Source organism: Rhineura floridana, chromosome 8, assembly GCF_030035675.1.
Source record: "Rhineura floridana isolate rRhiFlo1 chromosome 8, rRhiFlo1.hap2, whole genome shotgun sequence".
Lineage (NCBI taxonomy): Eukaryota > Metazoa > Chordata > Lepidosauria > Squamata > Rhineuridae > Rhineura > Rhineura floridana.
Genome location: NC_084487.1, coordinates 28,804,785 through 28,823,255, shown reverse-complemented (window position 1 = coordinate 28,823,255; position 18,471 = coordinate 28,804,785). Strand labels below are relative to the sequence as shown.

General features: G+C 43.9%; 1 long non-coding RNA gene across 1 annotated transcript; it reads left to right on the top strand.

Annotated features, from left to right (window-relative positions):
- Positions 1-12,165: 12,165 nt before the first annotated feature.
- Positions 12,166-17,137, top strand: LOC133363298 (uncharacterized). Its single transcript, XR_009757658.1, has 3 exons — positions 12,166-12,239; positions 15,318-15,425; positions 16,812-17,137. It is a non-coding gene; the product is annotated as an uncharacterized LOC133363298 (long non-coding RNA).
- Positions 17,138-18,471: the final 1,334 nt, after the last annotated feature.

The window sequence follows — 18,471 nt, the reverse complement described above, 5'->3', positions numbered from 1 at the left end:
AATGTATGACTTTTTAAATGGTTAATACAATAAGATCAGAAGTTCAAGTTCAGGGGAATGCTTGCCTAAAGAGGTGTGTCTTCAGGCGCTGGAAGAATGCCAATACTGATGGGGCCTCCCATATTTCAACAGGGATAGTATCCCACAACCCTGGATCATAATAATAATCATGGAGCATCACAGTATAGGTTTTGGGTACGTAGGTCCCACTCTATTAAGCAGACTGCAGCCATTTTCATTGAAGTGGGCCACTTGGATGTTGACCTTTACAAGATGTCCAAAGACATCATTTGTGGAATTCCCTGGCTACAGTCAACTTGGCATCAAAAGGGATATTCTCATCCATAACAGCTAAAAAACCAACAGCAAAGCAGAGGTTTTTACCTAGGGAATTTAAATCTGTCAAGTACTGTCTCTTTTTTTAAAACTAATGATTCCACTACTGGCTATAGAGCCAATTGGCCTATGAGCTCCACAATTGTTACAATTGTATCAAACACAGAAAGACATCTGCAAGAATGTGTGCATTGCTCTGCAGATTAAGATGTGCTAGAAAGTCCTCAGCATTCAATGCATCCCTTTTTCTTCTTGTAATTGAAAAAAATGGTTATGATAAGCCCCCACCTTCTAACCTTAATTGCACAATATCTTCAGGGGCAGTTCTCCCATTAACATATTTTGGAATCAGCTGTATGGCTACAGCCTATGCACACGATGTTTTACATTCTTCCTGAACCTTTGACATGTTTGACATTATCAGAGGCAAAATAGTGGCAATTTTTTGTTTATTTTATTTTATTTATTATTTTATTTATATCCCACCCTTCCTCCCAGCAGGAGACCAGGGCGGCAATGCTTTTTAATCTTATTAAAGAGAGTTATGAGAGGGTGGATGCATCAATACTTTCACCACTACAGATCTGATCTATGGATGCTTTGAATTTCTTGGCTTTTTTCACCAGATTTATAATAATAATAATAATAATAAAATTTAATTTATGTGTCACCTATCTGGTCGTTGGCCACTCTAGGTGACGTACATGTAAAAAATTAAAACACAATACAATAAAATACAATAATACAATGTGAAAACAATACAATAGCAGAACAATACTAGTACAGGGTTAGGGGCATTTCAGTCATAACAGTTAACCCTCCCCAGAAATCCCAAAGGCCTGTTGAAAGAGCCAGGTCTTTAAGGCTTTACGGAATACAATTAGGGAAGAGGCTTGTGGGAGGGAGTTCCATAAGGTGGGGGCTGCCACTGAGAATGCCCTCTCTCTAGTTCCTGCCAATCTAGCTGTTTTTGTCGGCGGGATTGAGAGAAGGCCCTGTGTGGCTGATCGTGTCGGGCGGCATAATTGGTGGCGTTGAAGGCGCTCCTTTAGATAAACTGGGCCGATACCGTATAGGGATTTAAAGGTTAATACCAACACCTTGAATTGGGCCCGGAAAACAACTGGAAGCCAGTGTAGATCGAACAACACTGGTGTGATATGATCCCGGCGGCGACTATTCGTAAGTAGTCGAGCTGCCACGTTTTGTATAAGTTGTAATTTCTGGACCATTTTCAAGGGTAACCCCACATAGAGCGCATTACAGTAATCCAATCAAGAGGTGACCAGGGCGTGTACTACTAATGGGAGCTGATGGACAGGAAGGTAGGGTTGCAGTCTTCGTATGAGGTGTAGTTGATACCAGGCTGCCCGGCTCACTGCCAAAATCTGAGCCTCCATGGACAGCTTGGAATCAAGTACAACCCCAAGGCTGCGGACCTGGTCCTTCAGGGGTAAACTCACCCCATTGAACTTCAGGTCAACATCTCCCAACCTTCTCTTGTCCCCCACGAGCAGCACCTCGGTCTTATCGGGGTTCAACTTCAGCTTGTTCCTTCCCATCCATCCACTCACGGATTCCAGGCACTTGGACAAGGTCTCCACAGCCAACTCTGGTGAAGATTTGAACGAGAGATAGAGCTGAGTGTCATCCGCATATTGGTGACACTGCAGCCCAAATCTCCTAATGATTGTCCCTAGTGGCTTCATGTAAATGTTAAACAGCATGGGAGAGAGGATAGAGCCCTGTGGCACACCACAATTGAGAGGCCAAGGGTCTGAAACCTCCTCCCCCAATGCTACCTGTTGATACCTATCGGAGAGAAAGGAATGGAACCACCATAATACAGTGCCTCCAATTCCCAATCCCTCCAGGCGCTGTAAAAGGATACTGTGGTCGACAGTATCAAAAGCCGCTGAGAGATCGAGGAGGACAAGAAAGGTGAATTCTCCCCTGTCTAATGCCCTTCTCATATCATCTACCAGAGCGACCAAGGCTGTTTCAGTTCCGTGACCAGTCCTGAAACCCAATTGGTATGGATCCAAGTAATCCGTTTCATCCAAGTGTGCTGTCAACTGGTTGGCCACCACTCGCTCAATGACCTTGCCCAAAAATGGTAGGTTCGAAATTGGCGAAAGTTATTAAAAACTTGGGGATCCAAGGAGGGCTTCTTTAAGATGGGCTTTACAATTGCCTCCTTGAAAGCTAATGGCATCACACCCTCTTGCAAGGATGTGTTAACCACCGCTTTAATCCCTGTGCCCAATTTCTCTCTACAGTTTATAAGGAGCCATGATGGGCAAGGGTCAGTTAGGCAAGTGGTAGGCTTCACAGACGAAAGCACCTTGTCCACATCCTCAGAAGGGAGAAGCCGAAACCGATCCCAACTTACCGGCACACAACTGGCCAACTCTGGTTCACTTACTGTATCCACGGCGCACGGAATCGAGCTCCGTAAGTGTTCGATTTTATCGGCGAAGTGCTTTGCCAATATGTCACAGGAGGCCTTTGACTGTTCCAAGGGTTCCTGAGCAACTGGACTGACCAGGCTTCGGACCACCTGGAACAGCCTCCTGGGACAGCACTGTGCAGACGCAATAGAGGCAGCAAAGAAAGCCTTCTTTCCTGCCTTTATTGCCACTTGGTAGGCAGTTACTGCTGCTCTGACCTGTGTCCGGACATCTTCGGAGCGGGATTTCCGCCACCAGCGTTCTAGTCGTCTCACCTCCTGTCTCAGAGTGCGCAACCGTGGTGTATACCACGGTGCTAACTGAGTTCTATTCAGGGGGAGAGGACGTTTCAGAGCCACCCGGTCTAATGCCCTGGTGATCTCATCATTCCACTCCTTCACCAGGGTTTCGACCGGGCGACCGTCAGCAGGTTCCAGTTCCCCAAGCGCAGTTAGGAATCCATCCGGATCCATCAGGCGCCTGGGGCGGACCATTCTTTTTTTTGGGGGGGTGGACCATTCTAATGGGTCCTTTGCCCCTGCGGAGGGGGCGCGGCATTGAGAAGTCCATGTTTACCAGATAGTGATCTGACCATGACACAGGAGTGGAATAAGCCACTCCCAACTTCAGAGCACTGCTCTCCTCTTCCAGGACAAACACAAGGTCGAGAGCATGACCGGCTACATTGGTGGGCCCATTATTACTAAGGCGCAGTTCCCAGGAAGCCATGGTTTCTGGGAAATCCCGAGGGGCTCCAGTGAGAGTGGTCTCGGCATGCACGTTGAAGTCACCCAGCACTAACAATTCTGGGGATAACGCCCGTACAGCCGAGACCACCTCCAGCACCTCGGCCAGTGAGTCTGCTGTGCAGCGGGGTGGGCGGTACACTAGCAGGATCCCTAAACTGCCCTTCGGGCCCAACCTCCAGTACATACAATCAACAAATTGAGTCCTATGGAGAGGGAGTCTGGCAAAAACCAAGGACTCTCGATAGATGACTGCCACGCCCCCTCCCCGCCTTCCCACCCTCAGTTACTTCATACAGTATGTGATTAATACCATCCTATACTGTTTGACATTGTTGTGTAAATCTTGCTCCTCAAGCTTATGTACTGGGGGATCCTACTGATTACTGTAGGGGTCTGTCATACCTTCTCCACTTAGGCTCTCGTTCAGGGCCATCCTGGATCTCTGCACAATCATGTTTTTTATTAGCATTCTCAGTTACAAAGTCTAAAAGTGAAAAAGGAAATGTCACTTATGGATTATGTTTATGCATACACACACTGTTCTTACCAGTGCCTTTGCCCTGTGCCATTGTAAATTTAGGCTCATGCATTGGAGGGGAACTGCCGGTGGTATACACTGTAAGGAATGACACATTAGCAGATTTATAGATTCCTTATAGCCCTCATCCTGATCCCTCCTCAGACCTCAAAAGGTATACTTTACCTATATCATCAGAGTGCTGTGGGTTTTGATGCATTTGTTTAACTTGGGTGTTTTCTTAAGGGCAGAATGTGCCCCCTTGATTGAATGCCTGTGCTGGTGTCTAAGAGTAAGGAGGAGAAAACATGCCAGCTTTACAGGCCAGATTATTCCTAGAGTATTTTACTCAAATTCTCTCTCTCTCTCTCTCTCTCTCTCTCTCTCTCTCACATACACACACACGCACACACACCATTCTTACCAGAGTCTTTGTCCTTGTAACTTTGGGGTCTTATGATGGAGGAGGACTGTCAGTGATGTACACTGTAAGGAATAAAAGACACATTCGCAGATTCATAGGCTTGTTTAGGGTGAACTAGTCGAGGCTAGTCCCTGTTTTAAGTTAATGAGGCATAACCACTGCCCAGAGCTTGGAAGATTACTTTTAAAAAGTAATAAATTACAGTTACAATTACTTGGCCCAAAAAAGTAGTAATTACCGTTACAATTACAATTGCTCTGAAAGTAACTGATTACTTTACTTTTTCTCAAAAGTAATCACTACAATTACATTTCAGTTACTTTTTAAAAAAAACTCCTACAAGGTGCTGACCTTGGCTGCTGCACATCTAAGAAGCCTAAAACAATATTAAAAATAAACACACACACACAGGGGGTAGTAGAATAAAAAAATTTATCTGTAAGATTAACATAATGGCATAACAGAATCTCACATCCCCCCAAGCAATGAAGATACCCCAACACTTGAAGATTAACATAACGGCATAACAGAATCTCACAACCCCCCAAGCAATGAAGATACCCCAACTCTTGAAATCAAATTTTACACTTGAAATGCTTTTATAATATGTTTCTGTTATGTCTCAAAAGAACAAGATGCTCAAAGAGCATGTCAGACAAGGAATGTCTTTTTACAGTCATTACGTTGCCATCAGTACTGAACAGGCGTTCTACTGCGGCGCTTGAAGGCATGCCTGTGTTGTGCTGCAAAAAACACCGCAGCACACATGGAAAGCCATGGAGTGATGACACTTCCCTGCTGGGAGACCTCAGGTACCTCACCAGTTCCTCCTCAGCAGTGTCCACTGCTGACTTCTTGCCCTGGGGCAGAAAGTTAAAGAAGTCATCTTCTAAGTCATCTCCTTCCTGGTCTTTATCTGAAGACTGATCACTGTCTTCATTAAGTACACCCATCTTTATTTCAGCTTTCAACAAGGCTTCCATTGTGTATCAAAGAAAGAGAGAGGCTGGGCAAAGGGATCAAGGCAATGGTAAATGCATCCTTGGAGGAGGGTGCAATGCCATTAGCCCTCAAGGAGGCAGTGAAAAAGGGGTTATCCTGGACTCCCAGCTGACTATGGAGGCTCAGGTTTCTGCAGTGAGCCGGGCAGCCTGGTACCAACTTCATCTAGTACAGAGGCTGCGACCCTATCTTCCCATACATCTGCTCCCACGAGTAATACATGCCCTGATCTCCTCTCGATTAGACTACTGTAATGCGCTCTACGTGGGGTTACCCTTGAAGACGGTCCAGAAACTCCAGCTGGTACAAAATGCGGCGGCGCGCTTAATAAAGCAGACCCGCCGCCGCAATCATATCACCCCAGTGCTGATTGAATTACACTGGTTGCCAGTTGTATACCGGGCCCAATTCAAGGTGTTGGTGTTAACCTTTAAAACCCTATACGGTTCCGGCCCAGTGTATCTGAAGGAACGCCTCCAGTATCACCAAATATGCCGCCAAACAAGATCAGCCTCACAGGACCTTCTCTCGGTCCCACCGGCGAAGACAGCTAGGCTGGTGCGGACCAGGGAGAGGGCTTTTTCGATTGTGGCCCCCACCCTCTGGAACTCACTTCCCTTTGACCTTCGGCATGCCCCCTCCCTGTTGACTTTTCGCCGAGCCTTGAAGACCTGGCTCTTCAGGCAGGCCTATGGGATCTCTGGTGTGGGTTAGGTTTTATACTATGTTAGCACAGGATAGTTCTGTTAGACGAGATGTTATGATATTAATACTGTATATGTTGAGATTGTAGATTGTATTTTATATTGTACGTCGCCCAGAGTGTCCGTTCAGTTGGACAGATGGGCGTCTGATAAATAAAATTTTATTATTATTATTATTATGTTAACACATATATGTTAGGAAACCATCATCTGCTCTTCATTTCCTGATGCTTGTCATGTCCCCTGGTTCAGGGTCCAGCCTGAGCCTGTGGATGATGACATGGAAGGTAGGAAGGTGACCAAGTCACCAAACTCATGGGGTAGCACAGCAGACCCTTAAGGATTACCTGCAGCAACCCAAGGTTGTGATGAGGAGCCCCAGGAAGAAAAGGCCCAGCCCCTGCCTACCACCTTAAGCCCTCTGATGCCTCCCTTGAGACAACATTTCCCTTGGAGTAATCCACCCAAAGGGCTTCCCTAATGTTCTTACTTGTTGGTATGGGTGGCGGCCTGACACAATTCCAGCCAATCTAGTTTGAAGCGAGGGTGTAGGCAGGCTGCCAGAAGAAGCCTCTTGTCCTCCCAGATAGCTGCAAACCGCTTTCTTAGGGCTTCGCGCACACCTCTCAGCAGCTGAAAACAGTATGTGTACCTCTCAGGTTTGTTTTCCAGTCCTTCTAACTTGCGGTCCAGATTGCAGAGCGTTGGTAGCAAATACCCCATGAACATGCCGTTCTCCCATTGCAGGATATCTAGGGACTGGGCTAGTGGCTCCATAATCTCTGTGTATTCCTGTACCACTTCAATCTCAGCAGCTGTGATCCTGGACAAGGAGCAGCGGTCCATTATGGCATGCATTTTTAGTGGCACAGTTGACAGGAGCTCATGTAGTTGCTTCAACGCATCAAAGGTGGAATTCCACCTGGTCTTATTCGGTACCTTCAGATACACACCATATTGCGCATGGATATACTCAGCAATCTGGGCTGACTGGTTCTGCTTGGACCACAACTTGCTGCCCTTTCCCATCAAGGAACGAAACTGTTTCTTGAAAGGACCAAGAAGACTACTTTTGGAGGAGTCAGAAAGCATGGCCTCTATGTCTTGTGTTGCCACAAGGTTGAGGGTGTGGCTAGCACATCTCTGGTGTGGTGGTAAAACAAAATCCTCTCCTGAGTCTGCAGCTTCTTCCTCTGCCTCAGGTCCTGTGTCCAGGATCTCACAGATAGGCACAAACTCCACCTCAGCCTCCTCCTCCTCCTGGTTATCACCATCATCATCACTGGTGCCTGCAGCTTCCACTGGTTCTTTGGCCATGAAAACTCTGAATGCTTTCACAAAGTTGGAGCCATTGTCTGTAGTAGTGCACATAACTTTGTTGTGGATCCTGTACTGCACATGTACATCATGCAGTGCTTTTGAAAGGACATCGTATGTATGGCGCCCCTTCAGACGCTTACAAGCCAAGGCCCCGACCTCACATTTCAGGGTAGTTGGGTTGATCCAGTGGGCTGTTACCCCAAAGTAACTCTTCTTGCCATTGGTCCAACAATCTGCAGTGGTTGCTATATATGCCACAGCACCCATTCGGTTTGCAAGAGTTTCTCTCATGTGGCATGCTCTCTTCTCAATTCTGTCTCTCAGAGTCTTGGCACATATGATGGTGAGATCTTTGGGGAGTCCAATGCGAACCAGATTAATGAATGATGGTTTGTCCACAGTCTGAAGTGGTAATGTCTCCTCTACAATGAAATCAATGATTCTCCTGTCGAGATTGCTCTGGGTGACAGGCTCCCTGCCAGATCCCCACCTCTCAAGGGTTGTCTGCTGCTGCTTCAGCATTTTGGGAGGAGGGGTGTCATGCATTGGTTCAGGAAGGCCACGTCTCCTTGCCTTTATTGCTTCTTCAATTGCTCTCAGCTTCTCAGGGTGTGCCCTCTGAGGAAGAAGAACAAAGCATGAATCCAAGAAAAAATGGAAGAGGAACTTCACAATTTAAACATAAATAGACAATGGACACTCTTGGAGGACCAGCATGACAAAGGCTTACCTCAAAATGTTTCTTCACATTGGATGAGGAGGAAACAGCTGATCTCAGATTTTTGATCCTTGGAAGGCAGTAATTGCATCATACAACAACATTTTTCCCACTCTGGCTCACAAATGTACAAACTTTCTCAAAGCCAAACCATGGTACTTGCTGTTCTGCAGATGTGGCTGTGGGCAACTGGCACTGCTTCATGCCCTCCTCCTCCTCATGCACAGGGCCTCCTTTCTGAACCTCACTTTCTAGTTTTGCCTCCTCAGGATCAACAAGCTGTGACTCAAGTGGCCGCACTAACTGACTGCTGCTCTCAGCAGCAAAACCTGCAACAGGAGTCTCTGTAATAAACAAGAGATAATGCTCCTATATGGGTGAACTTCAGCTGTGATGTGCCCCCATCTCTTCCCCATGCTGCAAGATGCCCCAGTCAGAGTGGAAGTAAGCAGGTCGATAGCACAATTAAAAGAGATCCTATTTGCATCATTTTTGCTCACTGAATAACACTGCCTGGGCCAGTCTAACCTACTATCTCACAGGGTTGTTGTGAGAACAAAATGAGACTAGGGTTCAAATCCCCACATAGCCATGAAGCTCACTGGATGACCTTGGGCCAGTCACTGCCTCTCAGCCTCATGAAAACCCTATTCATAGGGTCACCATAAGTTGGAATCAACTTGAAGGTGGTACATATATTTTTTATTTTGAATATGATGATTATGATAATAAATATGCAGCATTTCAAATTAATTCTGTATGAGAAGCATTCCATGCCAAGCTTGGAAAACCAAGGATGAGGTATAAAATGTAGACAAAAATACTTCTGACAAAATGCCGTTTATCTTTTATATCTGTATCTATAATTAGCAATACAGCTGAATTATGTATGTAAAGTATTTTTTCTTTCTCTTTTCTTTTTTATTAATATTTTAGTACTACTGCTAAAGTTCTGATGAAAGAATAAAGCATTCAGTAGCCAAATTCAAATGATTAGAACACATCACATAAATTCCACTGAAGTTGGAGTTTTTGCCATAGAAAATGAAAAAAACATATAACCTATGATAGCCCAATAGACAATCAGAACTAATATAAAACCCTATTGCTTCTCATTTGCAAATCTTGCAAGATCTAAGGTAACTCTAGATCATGTGAGTTCAAGTGATGCATGTTATGTACATTTGTATAGATATTAGCAGAGATTGTCAACAGTCTCTCTCTCTGGGACTGGGAATCTCTCTCTTTCTCACAGAACATGAGTTTGAGAGCTGGGGGACTGAGAGGAGGAGCTGCAAGGACCCTACTTCTCACCTCATCTCTGCCAAGAACAAAAAAATCAGCCTTAAGCCATTTATTATATGCCTAATGATTTTTTATTTTTATTATTATTATTATTATTACTGAGACAGTTTTTGTCCCACATACAATTCAGTCTTGTGATTAAACAGGACAAAAAAACAAATAAAAAGAAAGATGGAGTTCAAATAAATATACAATAAAAAGCTAGCTGGCATTTTAAAAGGCAGGAGTGCTCTGTCTGGATAAATACAGCACACAGGTATGCATGGGAACAAGGGGGAGAGTTCAAAAAGGGGGGGAAGGAAGAGAAGTAGGCCAGAGCTTGGAAAAGTTACTTTTTTGAACTACAGCTCCCATCAGCCTAATCCAGTGGCCATGTTGCCTAGGGCTGATGGGAGTTGTAGTTCAAAAAAGTAACGTTGCCAAGCTCTGATAGGCCGAAATTTCGGAAGTGCCTTGTGATTGATGGAGGGGGCGGCAGAGGCAAGGAGAGGCAGTGGAGGTGGCAGAACGGTGCCGCGGGGGGTGGGGGGGCAGAACGGTGCCGCGGGGGGTGGGGGGGCAGAACGGTGCCGCGGGGGGCCACACACACACACACACACACACAAATCATCGTCACTCACCTCCACAGCTCTTCGCCATTCTGCTGCTGCTTTCTCCTCCGTTGTCCTTGCCCTGGCTTTTTCCTCCGGCATCCATTTTGTCCTCTCAGATGCTAGCAGGCCCTGCCTATTCACCTCTTCCCTCGTTCATCCTAACACAGATCATGAGGGAAGAGAGAGTCTGCGCAGAGGTCCAATCAGTGTGAGGCACATGTCTTGTGTTAACCAATCACAGCCAGGAGCTGTCTTCCCCTTGTTCCTGCCCCCAAGTAACATCCAACCTAACGTGGAAACGTTAAAGTTGCAGCTGAAAAGTAGGGAAATTACTAGTCGTTCCGTTACTTGCCAAATGTAATGGAATTACCCACTCGTTATTTAAAATTGTAACGAATTACAAGTAACTCGTTAAAAATAACGAGTTACTTCCAAGCTCTGCCACTGTCTTGATGGTCCATCCATCTACATTTAAGATCAGGTACATCCAGTGAATGCAATATGTGGCCTATTTGTGACAGATGTTGTGGGTCAATGATAGGTTATTTTGAAATCACCACAAGTCCTGTTCTGTAAAAAAAAATTGTCACAATAGTTCAAAAGCAATGCCTATCACATCAGGCAGTCTGTTCTCTCAGCCCATGGAGAGACAGAAAAACAACCTAACTTTGGAAGGAAGTAGGGACACTAGGTCATTGATCTAAAAAGCACATCATCATGATTTCCTCTTCAAAGGATTCCATGAAGAGATTAGCTATTTCTGGAGCCATGAGGAAATTAATGTGGCCTCTGGTGCTTTTGCAGAACAATTGTTGGGTTGGTGGAGGTACATACATGATGTCTTCTGTATCTGGAGGGCCTCGGTTGAAGATTTTTTTAAAAAATTAAATGGGTTAATGATAGGAGTTCGCACATCCAATTTGATTTCCAGCATAGCATGGACAGGATTAATTTTTTGGATTTATTGATTACAAAAGAAAATAATCATTTGCACACCACAATATACAGAAAACCCACAGATAGGAATACCTATCTTAGATATGATAGTTTCCACCCAAAACCCCTCAGACAAAATCTACCTCATGGACAATTTCTAAGAATAAAACGAAATTGTTCCTCAGAGAGGGATTTCCTGGAACAATCGCTTGTCCTGAAAAATCAATTGATTAAGAGGGGATATCCGTCCCATGTTATTGACAATAATTTTGAGAAGGTTGCTGATAGAGAACACGTTGACATTTTACAGAAGACAGTATCAAAAAATTCTGTTCGTCTAAACTGCAACCTAACTTTTGACCATATCACTAGTAGGTTGCAGAGCAGCATAAAAAGACACTGGTACATTATACGTCACATCCCTGGCTGTCAAGAGCCACCTCTGATCTCTTTCAAGAGAACTAGGAATTTGAAAGACATTTTAGTCAGAAGTGATTTCAAGGAAAATTCGTATCCAAGCACAAAGGTCCTTCCAGGTACCATTGCACCTAGGGCTCACCACCCCTGTGGTCACTGTGTTTTTTGCAGATACACTTGTAAAATGACGGAATTTACCAAACCAGTCAATCACAAAAGACACACTCTGAATCATTTTTCGACTTGTAACACTGCAAGAGTCATTTACGTGATACAGTGTGGCTGCTCAAAAATGTATGTGGGTCAGACTTCAAGAATGATTAAAAAACGCATAGGAGAGCATCTTAGCAACTTAAGGAATAAAAGGATGGGAGCCCCTCTAGTAGGCCACTATAGCCAGTGCCCACATTCCACAGCCGATCTAAGATTTTGGGTTTTGGAGAAAGTGTATGGACAGCATGAAGATATTCTATTGAGGAAAGAGTTATCCTGGATATTAACTTTAAAAACAATGACCCCTAGTGGTTTAAATGAAGATATTGAGCTTCTTCCCCTATTGTAAATTTCAAAAAATTTCCTTAGTCCCTTATTTGTTCCTTGCATCCAGGGGTCAGCTGTTCCTCATGCAAAAGGGAACATTATTGCATTCACCTGTACCTCGCTTCGGATTGCTTGTGTATATATACAGCCAATCCATTGTATTACCCATTGAGACATTTGATATTGGTACAGTACAGAGAGCGATTTGCTTGTCTTATAAGCTATTATGTGAGTACTAGACTGTTCAAAAGATTTATATGTACTATGTATATGTGTATGATTTTATATGTGTGTAGAGTTAATTTGTCCTTTTTGTTTGGTTTACCATAGCCCCTGATGAAGGCCTGTAGATAACAGGCTGAAACGCGTTGGGTTTTATAAAAAATAAAAGTTCCCATTTGCCAGCATCTTGGTCTTTGACCGCCTCTTTTTGATTTCTCATTTGGATGCTAGCCACCCTCTGCTTACTAATCAGGTACTGACAGAATAAAATTAAGGGGTAGGTGATCACTGTCTAGACTGTCTCCTACTGTAAAGTTAGAAATCCAATTAAACAGAGGTTGTGAAATTAATACATAACCGACCACACTACTTCCATGGCCAGAGACATAGGTAAATTCTGCACAGTTATTGGCTTTTGTATGTCCATTCAGTATTACCAGGTTAAGACGAGCCCCCAGTTGCGTCAGACATATTCCCCCATAATTCACCTTTAGATCTTTAGAGAACCTATCATAACTAACTTTAAAGCCCTATACAGTTTGGGCCCTGTATATCTGATGGAGCGCCTCCACCGTCATAAATTATGCCGCCCTACGAGATCTGCCACACAGGGCCTTCTCTCAGTCCCACCAACTAAAGTAGCTAGGTTGATGAGGGCTTTCTCTGTGGCAGCCCCCTCGATCTGGAACTCCCTCCCAATAGATCTTCGACATGCCCCTTCCCTAGAAATATTTCGCCGGGGCTTGAAGACTTGGTTCTTCAACCTGGCTTTTCCAGCCTCTGAGACCTCTAAGGTGAATTAGCCTCTGTACTGAAATGTTGATAACTTATTATATTGTAATTCTGTATTGTACTGTATTGACTATATCTTATTTATTGTATTTTATCATGTTTTATTGTACGCCGCCTAGAGTGGCCATCGGCCAGATAGGCGGCCTATAAATTAAAGTTATTATTATTATTATTATTATTATTATTATTATTATTATTATTATTATTATTATTATTATAACTGGGAATATAGTTTTCGGTATCTGCTGCCCCCCATAGACCAGATAGAAAGAGAGTGTTGTTATCGGGGCCAATTCTTGCATTAAAATCTCCCAATATAATAAGATAGGCTCTGGGATATAAGGATTCTAAGCCTACTATGAATTTCTCCAGGTCTGCCCAGGCCAATTCTGTACCACTATTTGAGGGAAGGAGGGAATATAGACATTAATTAACAAAAGAGACATACTTCTAAACTCCATAAGGCTCACTATGGCGATGTTCCCACATGAACCAAGCCCCTTAATATTTACATGAAGAGAGGTAGATATCAATATCGCCAGGCCTGCCTTAGGTCTACCTTTTCCTTTAGAAGGCTTGGCAAGTAAATCAATTACCGAGAAACCAGTCAAGTAGATTTTTTTGGTTGACCAGGTTTCCTGGATAAAAATCACCTCATTATTTCTTAAGAAGTCCTGGATCCCGGGGCAGTTTTGTTTGGGGGCCCATCCGGCTATGTTCCACGTAAGGAATTTAATCTGGTCAGTTATCATATCTATGGTTTCCCAATTATCCCTCGGGCAAGCAGCAAAGTGCCCAGGTATAGATCTAATTGAGAAGTCATCTCGGAGAGGTGTTTGTCAATTTAACTCTGTAATCTGATTCAGCTCACCATCCCTATCCACAAATACAGAACCAGTTCTTACAGGGGGCATAACCGGCATCTTTTTGGCAGTCACGTTTGTTGATGTCATAGTGGAAGGATATCCCAGTTCCTCAGGGCCAAGATACCTGGATTGTAGCCAATCTGAGCCAGATGTTAGGGTACTAGCCGGGACATTAAGATGATATTCCTTAGTGGGGGCAGGCGCCTCTCCAACTCTGTTGTTTATCTTTTGTTGATGGATCACTGGGGCAAAGGGGCTAAGTTCCTTGGGGGAGGAAAGAATCTCTTCAAAAGTATTGTTCAGATTATATTGGAAGAGCTGCACCTCAGAATTCCCAGGGTCAAATCTTACTCAATTAATCTCAGGATCCTGCATCTGATGCTTCATGTCTTTATCTAGGCGCATAGCATGAGTAAGGGTGTCTCTTAGGAGTGTGAGCCTGGCAATAATCTCCTCCTGAGGTTGTAGTGGCAAGGACTGAAACGAGTTTAGGAGGTCTTTTTCTTCTGGAACCGGGGTAAATTTGGAGATAATAGGTTGTTGGAGAGAAGAGCGTTTTGGATAATGTCCAGAGGACTTAGAGTGCTTATTAAGCTGAGGCTCATCCAAGTGGACAAGTGAGCTACACGTAATACCCTTTGTAATTCGGCATGGCTCTTTATGAAATAATTTGATAAGATTTTGATTCTCAAATAGCCTAGATAATGGCAATCCTGCATAGTGGAATTTATCTTTCTCCTTATATAACCGCTTCATAGATGCCTAGCTCCCAAGAGTTACTGCAGCTTGAGCATTCTGGTAATCATAAAATAGATACTCGATGAAGTCCTCAATCCAACCACATTGTGGGGCAATTTTGCCCACCAAGTCCGAAAAATGGGCTTTACACGGGAAGAAAGGCAACATGCCTTTGGGCTTAGGGAAGTTGGAGAACACTAACTTCCGACGGCTTAGAGACAGTTCCCAATTTAGCTGAATTATAGGGATTAGTGTGTATCTCACATCAGCTTGTTCCGTAGACAAGGATTCTGGCCCTGCCTCAAGAACATGTTGCCATGGATTTTGTATTCCGTCTCCAGTGGGCATAGATTCTGTGGTATCTCTTTGCAATACCGTTGAAGGCTGAGGTGTATTTGTTTTCCCAGTAGAAGATTGGGATGGGTTGAGAGTCTAAGTCACCACAGGTGGGATATTCCTTATTAGCCTGTAGCGATGCCTTACGTTTCTTAGAGTTCTGAGTTGGTGCCTGCTGTGTATCTTCCAATAAATTAAAAAGCTTTTTGAAGTTCATTCCCTTGCATTGGTTTGTAGTTTTTAGCCTTTTCCCTTTAGGCTTGATGTTTATAGTCTTTTCCTGTATCACCGCTTTTCGCTTTTCTTAACCAAGATTTCGCTTTACTACCTTCTTTTTATTTCTGTGGGTCAGATCTTTCGAGTTGAAGATGGAAGGGGGCTTGGCATCGTTTTTTCCCTGATATCCTGGATCCTCTGCAACTTTATGGGATTTATGGAATTCGGCTATAACAACCAGAAGGTAGTAACATTCCAAAAATTTTTGATTGAAACCAGTTCTTTGGCTAGTAACATCAGGCGCATCTCCAATTTAGGAGAGTCAGATTTATCAAGGCTTATCAGCTTAGTTTGTCTGTGCGAAGGGGAGAGAGCCAGAGAATTTATATCCTTGCTGAACATGAGACAGTCGGGGGGTGTCATATCCACACTATTATTCTGAGTTGGTTCAGAGGTTGTACACCCCCCAGACTGTGGAAGGAGATCATCTGGCTCTTGATCAGGTAGGAGTACTTGCAGAGGAGTGTCAGAACTGCTCAAGGCCCCAAGGGTTGGGCTCGGAAAATCCACTTGGGCAATTTCCGTTGCCAAGTCGAGTCCCTGAGGTGGCCTCTCTGTTAAATAAAAACCACATTTGGTGTAGTCCACAGACCAATCGAGGTTAGTAGGATAAAGGGTTGGCACTACTCCATCCTTACATCCCTCTTCCTCCCTCTCCCCTGTATTCCTCTTTCATGGGGAAGTACGGGAGTATTTTAGTTTGTTTTTTCCTTATCTTTTTTGGAGGGTCTGGGACTGAGAGTATAGGCACCCCTAGCGTCCTACTTGCTTGGCGTGTAAGGACCATGGTTGTTGCTTTATTAATTAGTTTGCAGCAAAGGTGAAATTTTCTTAGTGCTGCTTGGTGCTGCTATTGCTACTGCTGAGATTCCTCCTGGTCCGGTATAATATATACCAGCTTCACATTCTGTCTCATCTTCTTAGCCTTATCCTTATCACAGCAAAAACAGAGGGAGGTAACCTTAGCGTCACTCTTGGCGTCTTAGCTGTTATCACCTCCAAACTTCCAACGAACCTCCCACCTCTGCTGCTCCAGTAAGATATACAGACTGTTGAAGCTATTTTAGAAGGATTTAAATAGCTTTGTCAAGGTCAGGGCTCACCAGTTAAGATTAGAAGCTCAGCGATAACCGGGAGCCGTTCCATACACAGTTGGTATCGCTGCCATCTTTCTGTGAGGACTCGCATCCTCAAAATATTCTATAATGTATACCCATACAGCATTCAGAAGGCAGCCGGAACCATTCCTCCCTCCATGCCCGCCTTGCTTTTACCTATATCAGCATCATCCATGGAGGTTCTTAGGGTGCGTGATGACTTTCCTGTTTTGTAGTTTAGGGTCCTCAGGGTTGGGAATATGATGGCTGCTTGCAACTAGAAGGCATGTAGGAGTATCTGTAGATAAGAAAATACAATCAATTTAAGCATACAGACTAAAAGGCATCTTGAGACCTGCCCATTCATGAATCAGTATATATGCAGCAAGGACTTTTCAGTATTTTTAGCTGCATCCTGAGAGAAAGATGGAGAGTCAAACATTCACTCTACTTTCTTTGAACTTTGCTTGCAGGCAAACATCATCCAAAACTACTGCAATGCAGAGAAGCCCTGGTTTTGAAAAAAAAAATTGCCAGCCCACTTCAAGATGATATTGAAGCAAAGAGAGCCCCCTTCCTTCCTTCCTTCCTTTCTTCCTTCCTTCCTTTCTTCCTAAAAAAAACAGTCGGATTTTGACAATGGCTTAACTGTGAAGTGATTCAAAAACACTAAGTAAACATAAAATGCTTGTCACAAAAACAGACCTTTAACGTGTAGCTGCCATACTCATAACTAAACGCAAATATTGTTGAAAAGGCACATATTTTGTCTCAGTAGCCAATAATATGATCAGTTTAAGTGGCTTCCTGTTAGTTCAGAAAGTCTGTGTCTGATGGAGAAAGTTGTTGCCAGCTAACTTGGTGAAACCTGTATCCCAGATTGCATTGTCCTGTGCTTGTGGCGGGAAAGCTCATGCACCTTCAGTACATTCAGACCATCAAGATGCTTGCCAACTTTTTCTGCAATTGTCATTGCCTCCACACACTGATATATTGCAAATGTACTGTGCCACTGTGATGGCCTCGAACCATCTCAATCTGTGACTACATGGGATTGAGGATTCTTCCATCTCCCCTTGGTCCATACCTACCAGATAACTTATATGAGAAACTCTGGGTCACCTAGCCACGTTTCTGTCAATAGTTTAGTCTAACCGGGAGAACCAATTGGACAGAAATCCCACTAGTCTTCTTAGGTCTCAGGATATCTCAGGTAAATAATGGATGATCACCAATGGAAATCCATATCAGTTTCTATTTATTATAAACATATCTAATTTACTATATATTTTATGCTACATATGGACATAGCCATGTAACAGAGCACAGGTCTCACACTGCACATACACCGGGGATGTACATTACATTTCAAAGTACAGCATACATCACATTACATTGCCATCAGTAAAGGAGTAATCTCACCCTTGTTGTGTGTGGACCGCAACACTCAGATGTCTTCTTTGTTCTTCAACCAGTGTCAGATACAACTGGTATAACTTCATAAGGCTGTCTGTCTTTTATAGCTCTTGTTTGCCCACATGTATCCATCTATACTGTGCATGCTCATATTAATACTATACTCTTTTAACTTACATTTGAACTTTCATCCTTACCCTGCATCTTGATGTTGTATTCTGATACAGTCTTTCACTGGCGGTGTGAAGTTGCGCAGATACTCCAGTGTATGCCAGCTCATCATATCCTGTCTACAAACAGATGACGTTGAATACATTTTACCATGGGAAATCAGGGTAAACATGTGCTGTGTCAGCTAATGTTGCAATTCCTGTGAGTATACAGAGTTCAGTCTGGTCACACAAAAGTGCTAGATGGAGTGAAGCTGGTTCTACACTGATGCAGGTTAGCAAAGAAGAATGCAAAGTCTACTGATTCACTCACATCATCCCATAATCAGATAATGAACTCCCATCCCTTCTTGATGACTTCCTGTGTCACATCAAGGGTATCATTCTAAAGTTCTTTCTCAGCCAATGTCAGAACCTGCCACGGTCTTCCTGGTGTAATGTTGCCCCCACATGTCATGATAAGGATGGCTGTCATGCCATGACCCTAGGGCTTGATTCCAACAATGTTCTGAGTTGGGCTGGTGCATTCTTGCATTGTACCGCAGAT